The following is a 20,012-nucleotide window of genomic DNA, read 5'->3' on the forward strand; positions in this document are numbered from 1 at the left end:
TGCATATGAAGGAAGGGTGGGTTCACGGAATATGATAGACGTAAATTCTCTCTATGAAGGATTAGAAGGTGTCTTCTCGTTGAAATAAGTCGGTAAAAGATAACTGTTACTTCTCCGGCGCAAGCGAAACACCTGTTGAATCGTATTTACTTTTCGTACTTAATTCGAAATTGCACATTAAAATTCGTTTGTTAAAAAAATTAGGAATGCAAAATAAGATCCTCACCGGCATCATCATCATCATCGAAAAGATTTCGCACAGGTAGCAATTGGCTGTTCACAGTAAATTTATGGCTGAAGACTGTCACGTCGGTCATCGCATACCAAATGATTACCTTAAAGAATGTTACCTTTAATAATTATAATAAATGACCATCTTTAGATTTATGTTTTGCTCAGTCATGTTTATCACCACACCGTTATGGCCATCCCCAACCTTTTTCAATTGCCTTAGCAGCGTCGATTGCCACTGGCCCATCACATCCATGCTTACGGTTTGCTCAGGCACCTACTGCTGCCTTTTATGGAATAGCAAAGCGGAACTTTAGACCGCTCGTCTGCACTTCTCGTCGTCGTCTTTCTAAAGTTCTTTGACTGCCGTTCTCCTACGTTTTGAACTGCCTCATATTTCTAACTGGGATATTTTCTTTCCAATTGGTTCATTCAAGTTTACTTTGTCACTTCGTCAGCGAATCCTGCACCGGTGCATTTCTTACGCTGAACCCAGCCTACTGCCAGGTCGTCCTTGCCACCACGCTATAGGGTGCTTCCGTCATCGCAGTCTGTCCGAGCGTGAAGGTCCGCCATGTGTTCCGTCCACGTCATGTGGAACGGGACTTCTACCGGTTCGCAGGCGTTGATAACTTACATGGCCGTAGCCGTATGTAATCTCTTTGCTGGTCAATCTCTAAGAGCACTCTAGTCTTTTCCTTTCGTTTTGATGCAGTGCTGATTTGCTATCTGGACTGAGCAGTTTCAAAGGGTGCGAAGCAACTAGCCTCTTGCAACTTGGCAGACGTGGTTTCATTGTAGGAGCGAATGCCGCAGCTTTTGCTGACGTAACTAGTGCGGCTAGCTCTTTTCGTTTTCGTGACAAAAATCGATGTGGCCGTTCGCTGATCGGGCTCGTGCCTGTTTGCTTCTCCTACTGCAATTCCAATGGCGGATCGGATTCAGTAGGTAGACGCTGAAAGTGATGGCAGGCAGACGGACGTGGAAGTGGTGGCAGTTACGGAATCGCGCCGTTGACGTGACTGCGTCTCCGTAAGTAGTAGCCATTGAGAAAAAGTAGTAGCAGCAGAAATAGCAGCGATGGTTAACAGGAACTAATACTGCTGCTGCTGCTTCTGGGCTTGATTCCTCTTGCGATTCTGGGAGTGGACACATTTCACGCCACGTTTAGCGCCATTGGCTTCGAGTTTTTCGGCACAGCGGGCACGCACTAGCCAGCAAGAGGTGATGCTGGCCTAACGTGGCTACGGTGGCCGGTGGCAGGCGGTGATTCGTTTTTCTTTCGCTGACACTGTTTGACGTTCCGTCCTTCAACATAACTCTACCTAGAAGTCTATCCCCTTTCACTTTCCGATTCGCCTTACATAGGGTCAAACTTAGGGGGCGAAGGGAAATGAAACCGAGGGTGCTTGGTCTTTCCCTGTGCCACTGCCAAAGCAATCTATATGGCCCACGTAGTTTCTGCGTATCAACCTACCATAAGAGATGCCTGCTGACACGTAGAGAGGGGTCTCATAAAACAGACTCTTTTACTTCGGTCCTTCTGTAGACGACCTTTGAAAACGGTAGCGTTGTAATGTTGAGATGAAGCAGTTGTACCATCCGAGGCTGACAAGGTCCAGTTAGCGGGAGCTCTAAGCCACTACGGCTACACACTTGAAGTGTTGGATTATTAATCAGGTTGAAAAAGGGCGGCAGTGACAAAGCTTTTCTAATTTATATAATTACAATGCAGTTTTGAAAAATATGCAGGGGTATTTTGAAGGAAAGTTGTATGTGGCTACGGACGTCACACACTGACAAAGAGCATGCAGCGAACATAGTCAAATAAGGTCCACCGGTCATAACCTAACTGGTTTACTTTCGCTTTACTGGTTTCGTTTTGGCTCAATTTGTCAGGACCTTGTGACCTTTGATTGACTACGCGACGTTTTTAATTATCAGGCTTGAATTAGCTGAAATAGAGAAAGAGCACAGTTGTAAGGTGCCTACCTACCATACTTTGGAACAGATGAGGTGGTCTAAGTTTGAAACCGGACGTAGACATACTTTGCTTTCAGTTGGTGGCCAGCTATTTAAAACGATGTTCAAAAAACCCAATATCCGATGTAAAAGCCACAGACATTTATTGGGACAATTTTAATCCCAATATTACCTTTCTAGTAAATGGCTGATTTAAAAAAAATTACTTTGTTGGTCGCTAAATATATTCCATCAACATACCCATTTAACAAAATTAGTAACATGAAAAACTTAAGACATTTATGTCTTAAGAAGCCATATATATCTATAGACACCAGCATTTGTTGTTGCCATTTAGGGATAAGCAAATATGTGCCAAGATGTTCAGTTCCATTTTTTTCATCGGATCAATGTCACACTAGAGCAATGGCTCTAATCCCATGGTGGGAGATATGCCCAAACTAAGCTTTAAGCGAACGGCCTTGGCGTTAATAGACAAAGCAGAGATAGCTAGCTATAACCGATCCGCTTATTATACAAGCGCTGCTCGTTTCCTTCTGGAAAAATAGTGATAAAAATTGAAGCAATGAGTATCATTACGACTTCATAAAGCTTATAACAGTTCAGGTAATTCAGCTCAAAAAGTTGACAACTCACTGAAAATACCAATCATAGATGTAACTCATAATAAAGTTTATCTTAATGTAAGATCCGCTGATGAAGGCCCGAACGACGTTCTTGAAAGGGCTGCGTAGCAGTCGTTTGCTATTACTAATACAAGGTAATTGACAACGATACAGTACACCATAGATCTCGTTTGATCCCTTTTCCAGGGAGTATTTCCAAATGGATCAGCAGGATATTTGGATCCTGTCTCGCTCGTACTTCGTACGGTTTCCGATATGTTTCTATACGGCTAAGCCGTTTTCCTGCGTCCTGCTCGTTAGGCTGCTGGCAGCCCTTTTCCTCTATAGTGGCCTTTGAAGGAAATAGGCCCACTAGGTACGGTCGCCCCATCAGCAGCAGCTACCACTAACTGGACCCTCCCGAATGGCACGTGAGTTATTCGATTATCAAAACCTGGCGACTTCTGGTCTTCAGGACGGCCAGTCGACCGGCTCTACCACGGACCAGCGTCAATGGACAAATGACTAACCTCAACTGACCGTCTGAGGTGAAAACCCCAACAAAAGCGGCCTGTCTTGTTTCTAAAATAGCAGCGGCAGTAGCAGTAGGATCACAGTAGAAGTAGAGGGAGCTTTCGACTGCCACTCCTCAAGCGGACGGTTGTAGTGAAGGGAAATAAAGGAAACGTTGATGCTACTAAGAGATTCCATTGTGGCAGCATTCCAAAATTTGCGAAAATTCATACCTGCTACTACCACAGTTTCACTGCTGCAACCTGCAATGGCATATCTGAGCCCGAGGCTACCACTCTTATCGCTTGAGCTATTTGCACTTTATTTATATCCCGTAGTTGAAAGTGATTTGCTTGCCTTCGAGTTTGAACCACTTCCGGTTCAACTACAATAGCAAAGCACCATTGCAGCTGCTGGTCACGCTACCCCTGGTTTCAGAGTTGCTCGGGACTGCCAGCCTCCCAGCACCCCCGATAAAGGGGGTCGGTGGATTTTTACAGTTAAGTTTGCGTACCTCATACTATTAGTCTTTGCCCACAAATTTTCTCCGGGTTACAACCGAAAAACCGAGCTCGGTTTTCCCTAGCCGCTTTTGCCTGCAGGGACCGCCTACCGCATCCTGTTGAAGATCGTCTTTTATCAAATTTAACAAATACACTGGTGTTAGTTAGCCATAGTTGAATAAATTGATAATAACTGATTATAAAGGGAACTTCCTTGAGGCGTATAGAGTAATGTAGACGTACTGATATGTTTTATTTATAATAAATATGTACCAGTGGCGTGGATTTGTTTATTACGTGCATTGCCAATTATGGGATAGGCAATGACATCGAGTTAGTTAAACAATGAAGAAGATAACGCTATCCCCATAGTTTTAAGGTCACATAATTGTTTACGATGAAATTGTTCTAGTTGAGAAATTTGTAAGATTGACGTTTCATCCAAGGTTTACCTTTTTCAGAGGGTCAGTTACCTTTTTCTTTGAAGTTTGCCTGTTGGAACAGAATTTATTTAAAAATACCAAATACGTTTTCGATGCGAAAGAAAGCAAATTTTGTATTGGCGTCTAATTGCAACATGTACTGGTCAGCATGGAGGGTTGTTGTCAACTATAATCGTCTATCGGTGCTTACGTATATGTAACAATCTGAATAGATTTTACGGTATTTCGTATTCAAATTTTCGCTGATCAGATACCAATAGGGATGAATCAGTGAGAATTATAAGGGTCGTCCAACTCATCTCCATTCGTTATTTCATGTTTAAGAATATTGTTGACATACATTCATGATTTTTTAGGGAAATTGCCATTACAACGACAATGATCTTCATAATAATATATGTTGCCTAAAGATGTATAAATTTACAGACCTCTTTGTTTAAGTTTTTTCTGCGACTCTTCAATCCAGTAAATTCAAGTACCCAAGAAGATTCGAAAAATGCGATAACATCTGAACCATTTGAATAATGACTAGGTTTTAAAGTTAATATAGTTCTAAGGCCTAGTACCTGCGACCCGGCACCCCAAAAATCTCTATAGATCAAGTATATGCCTAGGACAAAGATCTATGAAAGAAGTAAATAACTAAGATTTGCACAGTCTAATAGAAAGAGTTCGATGTTTTTTCTTCCTTTGTCTCCACATTCGTCTATGTTCACAGCCTTAACACGTCGAAGATAACCAGTTTTATTCGAAGCGGCCTGGCCTATGTAGAGGAGCTGTTAGGGTCAGGATATATATATCACCTACAAGTAAATAACGGGCCAACACCAAATGGCAGCACAGACGTTACATGCACCCTTGGGGTCTCTTTCTGATTTTGACGTGATGTCCTCCGCTATATCCTAGAGGTGCCTCATTCCTGTCAAACATAATCTCGTTGTCACTTCGGTGGCACGTGACGATCGCCCCCTAATAGTTGGGAATGTTGCCTTTTTTTTCTTCGCCGCAGAGGGTTCGTCGTCCATTCTTCCGTAGAAGGTAAATATGGAAGGCCCGACGTCATCCCATCGTATATTGTGCCCAGCCAATCATCAAAAACTACACGTGATTAAGAAGCTCCACGTTTGCCAAGGCCCCAGTTCCAGTAGAAACCGATACGATTTAGTGCACTGTGTTAACATATTAATGTCAATATTACGAAGGCAGCAATCGAAAAGTAACATTTTCATTGCAATTCATATTGCACAGGGAAAATTGCAATATCATACAAGTAGCTTGTAAAGGGGCACTGCATAATCGCAGAGTCGTAATACGGCATAATGAAGCTGATTAACGTGATTTTATGCTGCTATTTTTTATGTAGATCCACAAGTAAGTTATAGACTAATAGATAAAGTTGCCACTCACAGCCCCGTCACTTTCTCTGTGGCTTGTCTTTGCCTAAACTTCCAACCACTATTAGCAAACCACTTCCGCTAACATTAAATTACGACACATACTCATAGACGTTGAGGCATTTCGTTGTTAAAATCCGCTGTACGGCAGCAGCGCGACATTAGAAGCGATCCGCCATGCCTACTAAGCGCATCCGGGTTAATTTGTCGGTCGGGCTGCAAATAATTCGGCATGTTTTAACTAATTTTATTTTTATCTCACGGTACTACGTTCCCTTCGCCCTTTCCTATCTGCTACTGTTACCCACTTGTCCGGCCCAGGTTTGCTACGTGACTTTTTCGCGCCTTCGCCTCGCTTCCCTACTATTAGCAACAACTTCTGCTGCGCTTGCTACTCTCGCATCTCTCTTCGACGCAGGTACCAGTGCATGTCCTTCGCCCGCTATAACCGATGCTTCTTTAGTTCAGGCTGCTTACTAGTATGCCTTCGTCGAGTAAATGGGATGGTGTATACTCCAGCCAACCGGTCGGGCAAAAACGTTCGTTTTACCCCCCTAGACTCATCCACTACTCCCAAAAGCCCCGAGTTTCTATTTTCAGCGTTTTTGTCTTTTTCCAAACAAAAGCGTTGATTTGTTTCAACCGAAGAAGCGAAAGCTTAGGCAGAACTGTGTTACGAAGCTATGAGTCGCGCCTCCTCGGTCCGACACCTTGATAGTTTGAATATCGCAGCGGGAATAGTAGCAACAAAAGCCATATCTAACGCTGACTAACCGTGTTAGATTGGCAGCAGCCGTTGCCATTGCAGTGGCTAGAAGTTCCTCTATCGGAAAAAAGCATGACCAGCAGTGTTCGCGATTTATTTAATCGCTTATTGTGTAGTAATTGCAGCTACTGTGGTTACCGATTGAAACGGACGCGGCAGACGAGTCAGTGAATTACCTACATGTTCATCATCTGTAAGCATATGCTTTGTCCTATGAAAAACGCCTGACTTCTAGCTGCTGCCAGCCAGAAAGCCAATATCAAATAGGCATTTGTTGCCCCTTCGCGTATTGACGTAACGTTCGCTGTTTGTCATCTTCAATAGGTGCTATATTCAATAAATTTGATCTATTTGCTGGTGCCGGCTGGGTGGCAGCCGTCAAGCAGACTCTGGTGATTCTTCGCAAATGACAGTCATGTAGTTAGCTATCAAGGAAGCTATGCATACACTCTCATCTTTACTTAGTCTTCGCGTACGTCGCAGTGCACACTGTGCTTAGGTTCCAAGACTCATATTGTAATAATAACATTATCGTTAATACTTGAGAGGAAAACTAAAACTTTACAATTATCTCTTATAATATGTATGTAGAGTTCTGAATGAAGTTGTAAAAAATTGCTGATGCCGGTCTCTCACAAGAGGCTCTTTATTCAGCACGAGCTCAAAATTTCCATTGAATATACACATTTCAAACAACGTGACATATTGCCGTGCATCAAAAACGCTCAATTTGTACTGTGACCGCAGGTTTGCTCGTGTGCCACCTTTTCCCATTTTGTTTCCCAATTTATTGGCGTGTTTTGCGTAAATGTTGGTAGGGTTATTTCGAAAATCGCTCTAGACTGAGAACTGGTCGTTCGGTGCTTATATCTACTATGATATCTGTTATAGTTATTTTCTAACTTACCTAAACCTATCGTGTGATTTTTTACTGTAGTTCACTGTTCGTGAACAAATATATACGAATTCAATTGGATTTCAGGTGAGCCTTCCGAAATAGAGAAACATAACTTTCCAGTTGCCAATACAAGCGATCTCTATAGCCGTAGGATGAAACAGCCTCGGGTTACGTGTTTACACTTGATGATTACGAATCCTTTCTTGTTTCATTGATACTTATATAGGCAGTATATATGAGAAATTACTACCAGTAGTAAATAGGTTTGTCTCGATACGCAAACCTGCTGGGTAAACTTCAGCAACAAGTTCGAGCTCTGACCTCCCCAAAGACCCAGTTCGATGTGAATTAGCTATAAGCATTTACAAACAATATTTTCTGTTACATTATCAGCCTTATCAAACTTGTGGATTCTTGTGGATTTTGTACCAGTGGCATAAACGATACTCACGGTCATTTGCGCAGAACGGGGCCGCCCGTATCGATTCTCGACCCTGTCGTCGGGTATAGCTTGTACGATCAAGCTTTTCTTCGATTTGAAAATAGATTAACGCCACACCTACATCGCCCGATTGCCTCTAAGTCGAGTCGATACCACTTGATACGCTCCAGGCGTTTCTTGGCTACTAACATTTACTTCTTTTCTTCGAAGCATTGTCTTTGCTGACCCGTAGGAGCACGCTTGCTGAAGACAGCTGTTTTTGCTTAGTCATCAACTAATCGGTGGACAACGCCGACATAGATTACGCGCTATCAGCATCTTGAGCCGATCGTCTAATTTCTTCCTATTTTTTTTTCACTACCCCCTATGCGCTCGATGCCGCTACGGTGGCGACCGCTGTGCTGCTGGACGGGTCTTCTAAAAAGCTTATCCTCCACAACGACCCGGAAACGGTATAACTGCAATCGGGTGGGCCAGTAAAAAAATGAGGGCCTATAATGCGATGTGTATGCAAATACGTACGTCATGGCAGAGTTCGCTAAATAATGTAACCTTCCTGGTAGCAGGGAACGCTTAGGCCAATTACTGTTTGACTAATAGTAATTGTATATAGTAATATACAATAATATAGTAGTACGCGGCTATGGGAATGGTGGTTTTTTTCGCCGTCGATTAACGCCCGTTCCAGAAGGCCATCCTTTATGACTCAGGAGTATATCTAATTTCAGATGCGACAATGTTGAAGAAGAGTACTTTGGATTTGTCTCACACGCTAGTTGAATACAAATATTACAAAAAAAATAATGCTCCCATATCTTAACGTTTTGTTTATCGATATATTTATGATGTCATATTGTACCAATAACTATGGCATCATAGTTCGCCAGTCTTAAATGTTACTCATGTTAAAATCAGAAGGTTAGTTGCTGATTCGGGCGTTGGTTGCCCCCTCAGCCAGTGTATCGTTTCATAGCCTGTCTCATCCGCCCTGACCTCTTGCACGAACTAACGAGTAACCGTATAGCGTTTACATACGTAGTTACGCCACCATTCACAGATTCCCTTAACGGTCAATGCTTCTGTATACGTCAAGTAGGTGGGACTAAAAATCCTGGAATTATCAAAAGCGGAATACATGTCGTTTCGATTTAGGTTAAGGTCAGTCCGTTCAAGATACCGCCGGCCAACGCTATATATTAGTTAAGAATTCAGTCCACGAGCAGCGGTACGCCATTACAATTACGTACCTGGTTGTAGTGTAATAAAGGTGAACAATTTAATCGTCCGTTTACGGTGGCTGAAAATAGCGAAGCGAAACGACCTCCGCAGCATAAATGACTAGGTCGCATAGGGTTTGTTATTTTTACCCGTAACAAAGCGGCGTAACATGGCGCTACTTTCTTTTACTGCACCCGCCAACGGTCATCGTAGTCCCTCCTTACCGCCGCCGACGATTTCCTCCCGTTCTAATAGTGGTGCGGTGAACGTTGCTTGAAGCATCAATACCATACCTAGCGTCAGTGGCCAACCTCGTATTATGTGTAAAGCCTCCTCATTATTAGACCCTATCCGGCAATAACCGCTAAGTCAAGAATGTCGTTCTTACGGCACACTTGGATACCTACCTATACTTCATTATAAAAACGATAGGCGTATTGTTCGATATTAGAAGCAAGATGCCTACAATTGCCGTTATGGTTTAAGTGTGCTAGCATATGAGAGGCGTACCGCTGCTCGTGGACTGAATTCTTAACTGCAAGCTGACACACATAATGTTATTAAACAGCAGTAATAACAATTTGAGTTAGTTATCTAGCTAGGAAAAGGATATTGCCCCGCGGACAATAGCAGCAAGACGCTTGTCGACTAAAGAAGCATTGACTTGACAATGGCGCTACTGCAGCTTTTTTTTTGTTCGCTTTGCAGATGCCGACAAATACTTCAATGTTCTTTGTCGATGATTGAATAGAAAAAAAAATATTGTACAGGCGTCGACTCCCACACAGCCGCCGACTGGCTTGTCGGTTAACAATCCGGCTGGCTGCGAGCTAATTGAAAGGACGATCTTGTCGTCTTGACGATTGCTTGCAGATTCGGGTACAGATCCTTATGTGGATTGCAGCTATTGAGAGCTACGGCCATGAGGTGGCCATATTGCTGATACATTCGTCTACGTGCTGGTTGTGTCACCAAACTGTGACCTTGTGTCCGCTCACATGTTCCCTATCTTCACACGTTCCCACGACGCCTGCGATTGTCGAAGGCTTCCCTTCTTTACCCTGCACACTTGGAGTACGCTATCCGCAGCAACAAGAACGACAAGTGAGCTTTCCGTTTTGCTGAGCAGGGTAAACGAGAGGTGAAAAGACGCTTAGGTATGAACAGGTCGCAGACGCTCCTCTCCTCCTTGTTGAACTCGCGCTATTCCCGCAAAACTGGTATGGTATGCCTCAGAATGGGCAATAGCCTCCCTCAGGTCACTAATTTGCATGCGACATGGGATGCGCCTCACATCTGCAGAAGGATGTGTACGTCCAGCGAAGGAAAGCAATGCGAGCACGCGCCTGTCATCGGCAACCATTGTAATAGTGGCAGTAGCAGATAGCACAGCTGGGAAGACAAAATGAATACGCATAGCCTATGCATCCGGAAGTGTTAATATTGTCACTTCCGCTCTTTCCTTCGAGCGTCCTCTCAAACCAACTTATTTCCGCTTACTGGGAGACCTCTTGTGGGCTTAGTCTTCGACGCTACCTCATTCCTTCAGTGGCATGGCCTCTCGCCTTTTTCCGCCTACTACCTCCTTCGCTTTGTTATTCTCTCTCTTTTCGAAAGGGAGAAAACATATGGATGAAAGAAACAGGTGGGTAGGTCCTTTTTCGGTACTCCCTTCAGTGTATGCGAAGCACCTCCAGAATCGAAGGAGACGATGGCGACGATCACCGAGCGAGACATAGGAGAGTGACACGTGGCTGTGCAAACGTACTCAGCGAGCAAGCATTATAGAGATTCACGGCGTTGTGTATTAAGAAGGGTCGCTTTTCCCGCTCTCTCGCCGTATTTAGTCTAGGACCATTGAATTGAATGGCTACAGTATCAACAAATACTCGTTGTAACAGTGTAAGCAGTAAGCTTATATATATATATATATATATATATATATATATATATAAAAGCTTGCAAGTAACCGAAGACGCGGCCTTTTCTGTATTCTACTATGATCAATGTTGTTCCCGTCTATACGAGACCAATGCGGTGTAGCCGCTCCCAGCGACGAGACTAGAAAAAATAATAAACAAAGAATCGGGACCGTTCGTTCGATGTTTCACTTGTGATACATATAGCTAGCTTAGTATGGAGAATTAGTCAGACAATACAACACGCAGCGAAATTGATGTTTGACGAATGTGTAAAGAAGTAACGGCCATGAGAGAGATACTGGCACGGGAGCACTGGTATGGGAAAAACGTGCCCCATGCTTGCAGCGTTGAACGCCATTGAGAGGAAGAGACGGAAAACCAAATCCATAATGAAAGAAGCTCCATATAGGGAGATGGTCTGCTGTCACTATCTAGGAAACGTGCGCAACTACTGCTTTGCAATAAGGCCACGTGCTTTATAAAATACATTGGATGTATTTTGTCTAACATGTAGGTAAGCACATTTATTCAGACTGGGTATTGTAGAGGCGAAACGGTGTATGACTACTTCCTTGTTGTTTTTAAATACCATTTACTAGTAAAGTAGTTTAAAAACTCGCACAAAAACCACAGAATCCAAGGGCCTGAATTCTGCGCTTGGTTGAAGTGTTTGGCAACCCTAGTACCCGGGTGGTTTGCTTATATACGGAGTTGTTTTTGCTAACTTAACACACTTCTTACCGGCGTACACATTAGATACAATTATTTAGTAGAATGGAAGTGAAACAACAAAGGTCACACGAATTTCCCAAAATATCTCGCTTTACTTTATCGATCCTTCTACTTTGTAAACCTTCCCTCTGCCGTAAATTTCTCCTACCCGTCAAACAATGCACAGGTTACACCTGTTTGCCAGTGATGTCCAGCGTCTGTACACGTATGTCTTTTTTGGATTCTAATAGTGACAACGAAGATGATGAACAAAAAAAGCGTTAAAAAATGATAACACCCTATGAGCTTCCCTAGGCAGTTAGGAAGGTTTTCGCAGATCGAGGTCCCAACCGTTCCACGATTCCCCTTCAGTTGTCGCGGGTCGGGGCAAACAACACATTCACAAGGAGCAACTTTTTTCAAATCTCGTTAGAGAATGCAAGTGTTTTTGTTGAGGAGATGCATAAATTTGGGCATGGTGCATCTAATCGGTTTTCGTCCTAACAACAACGACGACGGATAGGGCGGTTTTGAACTGTGGGGAGTCTAGCGTGCATGGCCTCACACAGATTCATGATGAAGCTTTATACTACGATCGTCGCACTAGCATGCCCTAGTCATGTCGAGTTCACGTCTCTCTTTTGAAAACGCGACCGTCGCTGTGATATTGATTTGAGTGCAAAAGTGCATCTAATCAGTGTCTTCGTTCGTGGCCAAAAGGGTCCGAGTTTTCACCCAGTTTCGAGCGCCGCCTTCAACTGGCTCCTGCCCCTGGTGTTACCTTGTGAATACTACCGTCGGCCAATCGTTCAGTGACGACACAACTTAATCGTGAGTTCGTGTGTGCTGTTTTCTTGAAAGGAAGCACCTGCTAACAAGGGATGAGGACCCTTACTGTTTCCGTTCCCGTTAACAATATCTGCCCAAATTTTATCCTCGCCTGTGGAGGAGCCTATTGTTATAAGAACCGAAGAAAGCATAGACGGCAAAGGCACCCATGTTACCAGAATACAAGGTGGCGCTTCAAATTGAGACTACGAGAGCGTAGAGAGACGACTGCTATTCTTTAGGAGTGGTCAGCCAGCAATAGATTATTTATCTAAACTATCAGTGTCTCCGAAGACGCGAAGGGTTATTGCAGCTTATCGTTGTGGGTTCGCTAGTCCTTAACCTGAACGCGTCGTCTCATCGTTTATCGTACTTGAATAAAGTGAACGATGGATTGTTTGATTACCATTTCGTGATAGCATGGTGGGTCATGCTTTCTCGCAACGGATACTTACACTTCAATAGTGGGTACGCAGCGTATGTAATTCTAGAGAAAATCGGTCGCTGTGTGATGTGTAGGTCCTAATAAGACCGTTCAATAAGATATTTCATTTATTTAAGGGCATTGGAGATAATTCTTCGGTGAGAAGAAACCATGTTCGTGTTTCGAATAATCCTGACTCCATTCATGACAGATTAAGCTTACGGAACCTCTTAAAGGTCATCAGCTTCTCGCTGGTTTGGCTACCATGGACTATTTTACTTTTGGTATGCTGAAACAAATCACACATATAATAACGTATAGTGAAAGATTTTACCGACAAAAATACCATAAATATGAAGAAAAACAAAGTAGTATCAATTTATATGTTTTTTCAAGCTTCAAAATAGTTCTTTACACACAATAAAGGTTCATTTGTGTAATGATGTCCCTTTGGGGATCTTAGAACTAGGTCGACATAGACGCGTTTGCGAAGTTGTCACCCTAAGCGAACGATTTCTTCTCGAGAAGGCTCCACGACCGTAAACAATCCCAACCTTTTTAGGCCAATGCAACCATACCAATACATTCGCGTGGACGATAGTTTGACCATAGTTAACTATGCTTCCGCTCTAACATATCATATTGTTATTACTATTGATTGTTTTTTTTTACAATCTACCGTTATAAAGCCGTTGACCTTTGAAATCACATTAATTAATACTTTCTAGGAACATAATGGGTTTGTGTTGTCCGACAATTTAGCCATTAATCATATCTTGTGACAGAGGGCGTCTGATCTACAGCATCGATAGCATACTCGTAACTTTATCGTTGAAACAGTACGATTTCGTAGACGAGTTCGATTATGAAGCGATACGATGAGTAACAAACGGCCGATCCGGATTAGAAGGCCAAGTTCACTCTGAATTTAAAACGCTGAAGAAAGTAGATCTGGTTCATATGACCCGGCTTGATTATATCTCACCCAGTTTATTTACGGATGACCAAGTACACACAAGAATCGAATTCAGCAATCACTGACTGCTTATTAAGCAATCGTAAAATGGATAAACACCCCTTAACTCTCGCCAGTTCCCCGACAGCGGGGTCCCCATAGGGAAATTAAGCGCAGTAGAGATGCAGAGTTGCTGAACACGCAGTTTAGAAGGTACGGCTTTAAGCTTTAGCTTTTACGTAATCTAAATGATTCAAACTCTTCACCCGGTGCTAACATCAAACGTTGTCTCGGACAAAGCACGCCGTCCAGCACGAACCGCAGCGTCTCCATCTTACGTCTCCGAGGTTTCATAACCTACTCTGGTATTATGATTACCCTCATCATCAATAGTGAGTTAGCATTTTATCAGATAATGATGGACCGTTGTGTCGCGTATAATAGAACTTGGCGACAGAACAGCAGTGCAACTTCGAAAACACTTGTGCCATTGGTAAGAGCTAAATTAGCATAGAAGAAGCTCTCGTCCGTCGAAAGCTTTTTCCACGCAATGGAGACGCGGTGTCGACAGGCGCGGAAAGACTTCAAACGCTAGTACCAGCATCTAGCATGTTTAGACCGACGCACTTTCTGTCTGAACCGGTTCTTTATGGAGTTATTATAGGGATAAGCTCCCACAAGGTTTTGTTCTAGTATCACTAGTAAACCCTAGGACTTTCTAGTCCAGTTGGAGGTAGACGCGCAAGGTAGGGCCGAATGGCATCAATCGTGTGCAAAGTAATATTTGCTATCTCTTATTTGTAGCACACACACGATCATAGAGCCTCATTTATACGATTTGCTAACCTTTTAGTTTCATAATCTATGGGTAAACGCCTACGAAAGTATAATATATATGCTAAGAATCAGACTGGTTTGCTCGTACTACTCCCAGAGTAATTATATAGGGCTCTCTAATCTTTCCTCTACGAGCAACGAGATATTTTAGAGAATCTAGCCACACAGACGTTCTATACAAGTTAACGTTGGAACAGCTAATTAACTATTTTACTGTCATTTCTTAGCGCCATCAGAACGGGATGAGGGTTAAGTGGAAATTACGTACTTAAATTGATAACGATTGAGAGCAAGCTCTCGCGATCAACAGTGTAATACAGTTAGGGCAATTAGAAAAACAATACGAGAATGAGCACTGCATGTGTACGAAGGGCCATGTTTAGTCCTAGATTCGTCTCCCGTCGTGTAACGGCGTCAATTAAGAGCCGCGTGTTTTAATGAAAATCAAAGTTTATTGATCCGTACGTAAATATGTTAAAGAACACGAATTGCTCTCTAAATTGAACATACGCAAAATTTTGTTGATCTAAGCGTTTGCGGTGCAACGAAAACTTCTATTTTTGTCAGGTACTTACAGCCAAAGTAACTTGCTTTTCAAATGTATAGTTTAATCTCGTGTATTATTTAAGACATCCTCTCGATTGACCATTTTAATTAAGGGGAAAACGTGAAAAATCGTTTCCGCCCCCTGAACCGGTCAGCAACGACCACGGAAGAGTTTGTATAACATTTATTATACTCGTGCTATTAATATGATTTTTAAAAAAAAAAAAAAAGTTTTCTAGATTATACAGCTTTGTAGAAGTCATGTATATATTGGAGCTAATCACTCTATGGCTTTCCATGTGCTAGTCAGAAGCCACCATGTTTTCTTGGCAACAGACTGATTGTGCCCTATCGCTTTTAATAGTTTCTTTTATTGTAGGTGGAAAAACCAAAAAGAATGGCCAACTCTCATAAAGGGAAACGTTGCTCCACTTTTTCCCGCTTGAAATCGTAGCTGTGCACGACTTCCCGAGCAAGCTTAGCTTCAGCTTGGGGATAGCTGGTTAGTGGAATAACCAAACACAGGCTTCAGGCTCAGGAAGAAAATATCAATGATATTATCTCTAGCATAGCCTGCGGGTACTAACGATTGGACAAAAACTTGTAGCTTTCATTGTAATATCCACAGGTCGAACCACTATCCCGAGGCAATAGCGGAAAGGAACGAACTTAGTCCTAGCATCGGTCTGCATCGCCTGGCAAACATTTGTTCTGATTTCATGAACGCAGTCATCTATCAGTGATAATGTAAAATGATAGTATAGATGTTGCGTCTCTTTCCAGTGAGCACAGAGAATAGTGCGAGATATCCGACTTAGATATTGTCTTGCTCCATTTTTCCTTCTAATTGAAAAAGCCTGATCCTTAACAAGCAGTTCTCCAAGAATATCTATAGCCGCGTGTAGTTTGCGCCGTTTATCCATATCGCCAGACAGTTTACTCTTATTGATAAACGACGCAAAAAGGACGCTGGAGAGGTATCGGCGATATTAGCGTTTGTTTCAAAAACGCAGTAATCGGGTATGTATCCTATGTGTCTGGGATGTTCATCCTGATAATAGAACTAAATACATTTCTAATCTAATCTCATTCTCAGCCCTGGACTAACTTACCTGTCACGAATATGCACAAAAGGCGGTTAAGCTAAGGTGGCAATAGGGCAAAGAGAAGCCTCGGAAAGTGTGCAAGGGGAAGATTTGACCCTGTAGATAAAAGCTGCCAAGAGAAAAAATAACATCTGTGGTGAGTCGCGCAAAATGACTGGCCTTAAACGAATGCTGTTATTCTGATAAGGAACTAAGAATTGACGTAAATAATATCAGCCTACAACGCACGCTCAATTGTGAACGCTACAAGATAGCCAAATTGGCAAGACGATAAATCTGTGTCTATTTCGAATGATAAGACCGGTACAGGCACAAAACGCAAACGAGATGTCCTGCAAACTAGGACCTTTGAAAGTAGAGAAACACGCGAACTTTACAGCTAGCTAAGTTATAATATCTTACAATGACACACAAACCCAGCTACGTATGTATGCATATCGTATCGTCACCATTACAGGAACTGCTATAATGCGAGCACATATATCTAGAATCGGTCGGAGACGTAGATCATTAGAATAATTTTGCCTGCACACTTAAATGCACACAACCAACTCGACGATTACATGATTTCGACAACAAGCTTCTTGATTTCGCTATTCTAACTAATATTTAGTGTCATAAAATTTAAAAAAAGATACTGCCAGCCTTTCCACGTTCGCGACACATCCCCGAAGCAGGATTTCTACCGTCAGAAACGTGTACAAACGCACTGGCTTTTCCTTCGCACGGCTCAATGTGTTTTCCACACGATGTATTTTTTATGATACCAGATATTTTCTTTCAGTATTCTAAATTACAATCATGAACGTAAGCATATTTAATGGTTTGTACGACCGGTAGCGGCTGCCTTTATTCAAACAAGATCATGAAGAAAATACCCGTAGAGAAAGAAAATAGGAGAAAAATGGTACACGCTTGAACTGTCTCTAGGCAAACATATAGCATTGAAAGTGTACATTTGTTTGTACGTCATCCTCTTTTGTCCGTATACCATATATATATATATATATATATATATATATATATATATATCTATAACCTCTGCTTTTGCGCTTGCAAACGCCCTGTAGGTACTAGATACAACTAACTGAAGTTCGTCTCCGTTAAATGGTAGTGGCTGATCAACCGGCCGTGCACCCCATGGCTTCCGTGGCTGGGTTCGGTGGGCTCGAGACCCGTAAGTCATTCCGGACTAAGAGTCGCTGAAAAACCAAAACTTTAACCCGTATTTATGTATTAACATTAAAACACACTTTTATGAAATTAAATCGTCTTACACAATTTGAACGTAAGCTATACATACTCGTATTTTGAAATCAGTGTTTTTCCAAAAATACCATAACACCTCACAAGCAGTGCTGCTTTTTTCTATACCATATACCATAACCTAGCCAATCTGTAAAGATTTACCGTTCATTTAAAATTACTACTGCCAACTGCCCCGCCATATTTATCTCTGCCGGTTCAGAACACAAAGTCAAGGCGCATTGTATGCAGTGACCATCTTCTACCCTGCACCGCAATAATTTAGCCTTATCGACAAGCCCTAATTAACGTCGAAAAAATCGTCCACGACAGCTAGATGGCTGGAGCACGAGGTCGCAGATTCACACATCAAGTCGCCTGAGCAATCCATTTGAATAAGGTGACCTGGCAGGCCGAGCGTGTTTGTTTTTTTCTAGTTGCCCTAACACTTGCTAACGACTCCGCTTATGGCTGAACAGAAAGAGGACATGGAAATCAGGTGGACGAGTGGTTGTCTCGATTCTAAGAAGGCTCGATGATTGACTCATATTCGGTCAAGGACGTCGAGTATTTCCGGCGATTTTAACGTCAGCAGAAGCAGCAACAACAACAACAACGTCAGTAAGTTTGTCGTTGTTTGGGTGGTCGACCAGTTCGTTTGTTGGCTAGGTTTTCCGTAGGACACAGTACTCCCCACAACGGTTCAGAGAGACGTTTTCTTACATTTGATTATATAGGCCGGTCAACAATCGGTGCGCGCTCTCGCTTGTCAGGAAAACTACTTCTGGCGTCAAAAATGATAGCGGTCTTCTAGGTTTCTACGAGAATAGCATGAAGAGGGACAACAACTATGGCGACGACGATAACAGCGACAGCAACACGATCAGAAAAACCAAAAATGCAGCCGGCGAAGGAATGTATGCCAGGAAGTTGGCCTAACTTACCAGGTGGAGACGCCGTTGTCAACTCTATCATTCTTAAGCAGCATCTTCCACTTGCAATATTTCCAATTTGCACGTCTGTAAACACTTTGTGGAGTGGTTACCGGCACTTTTGCGCCTTTACCTTTACCTTTTCCTTTTTGTAGCACTTTTCTCCTTTCTCGGCCATTGTTGTGGCCAGTGCTGCTTTTTTCGTGCCCTACATTTGCAGCGAGGAGTACGGCATACGAAAGCATGCACACTACGCTCATGTGCTTGTTTGAATGTTCAGGCAATTTAACCGCTCCAGAGTCGTGTGCGTTTATGGCAGTGCGCGTATTAAATATGTACATGTGTACAGTATATGTAGCACATCGCAAATGACTGTTATTAATCACAGGTGATCAACACGACGACACCTGTTTTGCCATGTTACTTACTCGAGATGAACATAGTTCCTCTATGATGGTACGGGTTGACATCTACGTCGGCATCCCGTGTGAAATAAGCAAAGGTCGCTATGTCGTTGATCAGGTGTTTCTCGACCGCTAAGCAAATACCTTTGTCCGTGTAACAGTCAGCCGCCCCCTCGGTAACACCAACACGAGACCGGCTGAGATGAAACGGCATAATTCTGTCTTTGCGTCCCCTTTTCAATTGTGCTTTCGACGTCCTATTTTTCTGCCTGTTGCTCTTCTGTCTTTCAGGCGAACACGGTGTAACCGAACCCACCTTGCCACTTTTATCGTGCCTGGCGTCGCTGTTTAGTTAACGGTTTTCCGATACGTCTGCCCAAACAGCAAACGGCGACATGAGTATCCTCTATATCGTCTGTTGAATAGGCGGGCTGTGCCAATGGTATTTTTTGTCATAGTAGTCTTCGTCATAGTAATAGTAATAAGATTTGTTGTAGTGAGCGTCGAGTGGATCGCAAAAGCTAAATCCGCTGAGCGAGACTGAAGCTAGATTTCTTTGTGGAGAACGGGGGAGGAGAACTGGTCTAAGGCTAAGTAAAGGTAAGCATTTCCTGTTAGGGGTTTCGAACGATCGAGTAGAAAGGTGGATGTGAACATAGCGAAATAGGGACATGGAAGCGTTGAACATTCGTTAACAATCTTGATTCGTTTGCTAAGCCTCTGCTTTCTCGAGAAAATGCCCTCTAGGGGTCCGATATGGGCTTTGCCAACGGAGATCTTGCTGGTTGGCCGACCGACTGACCAATTGACTGTCCATTCTAGCGTACGGCGATCAGATCGTTAACACGGTGACAAAAAAGTGTCAATCGGACATTAGATCAGTTCGGAGGATAACTTCGGAAAATAAGGTCAGTTCTATTCGAACTTTGTTCCTGCTCCAGTTAACTTAGCTATCCGTCGTTCTGTTCTTTTAAAATTGGGCACAGACAGATAGCATCTTTCTGAAACTTTTTGACAAGCCTCTCTACCAGTTTTGTCATAGTACTTTACCTTTTTCCCATATCATCGGCGACACCGTGTAAGCGATCTGATGAAGAGGGGTGTTA

At 42.9% G+C, this 20,012-nt stretch overlaps 1 protein-coding gene and 1 long non-coding RNA gene across 4 annotated transcripts in view; one reads left to right on the forward strand and one right to left on the reverse strand.

The window, feature by feature from the left end:
* The window catches only part of Camta (Calmodulin-binding transcription activator), a 223,923-nt gene that overhangs the window by 126,010 nt on the left and 77,901 nt on the right, over window positions 1-20,012 (forward strand). The window lies entirely within an intron of this gene.
* Window positions 17,160-19,533, reverse strand: LOC147754992 (uncharacterized). Its single transcript, XR_015329781.1, has 2 exons — window positions 18,931-19,533; window positions 17,160-17,527 (listed from the first exon to the last, which is right to left on the reverse strand). It is a non-coding gene; the product is annotated as an uncharacterized LOC147754992 (long non-coding RNA).

The sequence above is a fragment of the Varroa destructor genome, unplaced genomic scaffold, assembly GCF_002443255.2.
Source record: "Varroa destructor unplaced genomic scaffold, Vdes_3.0 BEIS01000006.1, whole genome shotgun sequence".
In the NCBI taxonomy this organism is placed as follows: Eukaryota; Metazoa; Arthropoda; class Arachnida; order Mesostigmata; family Varroidae; genus Varroa; species Varroa destructor.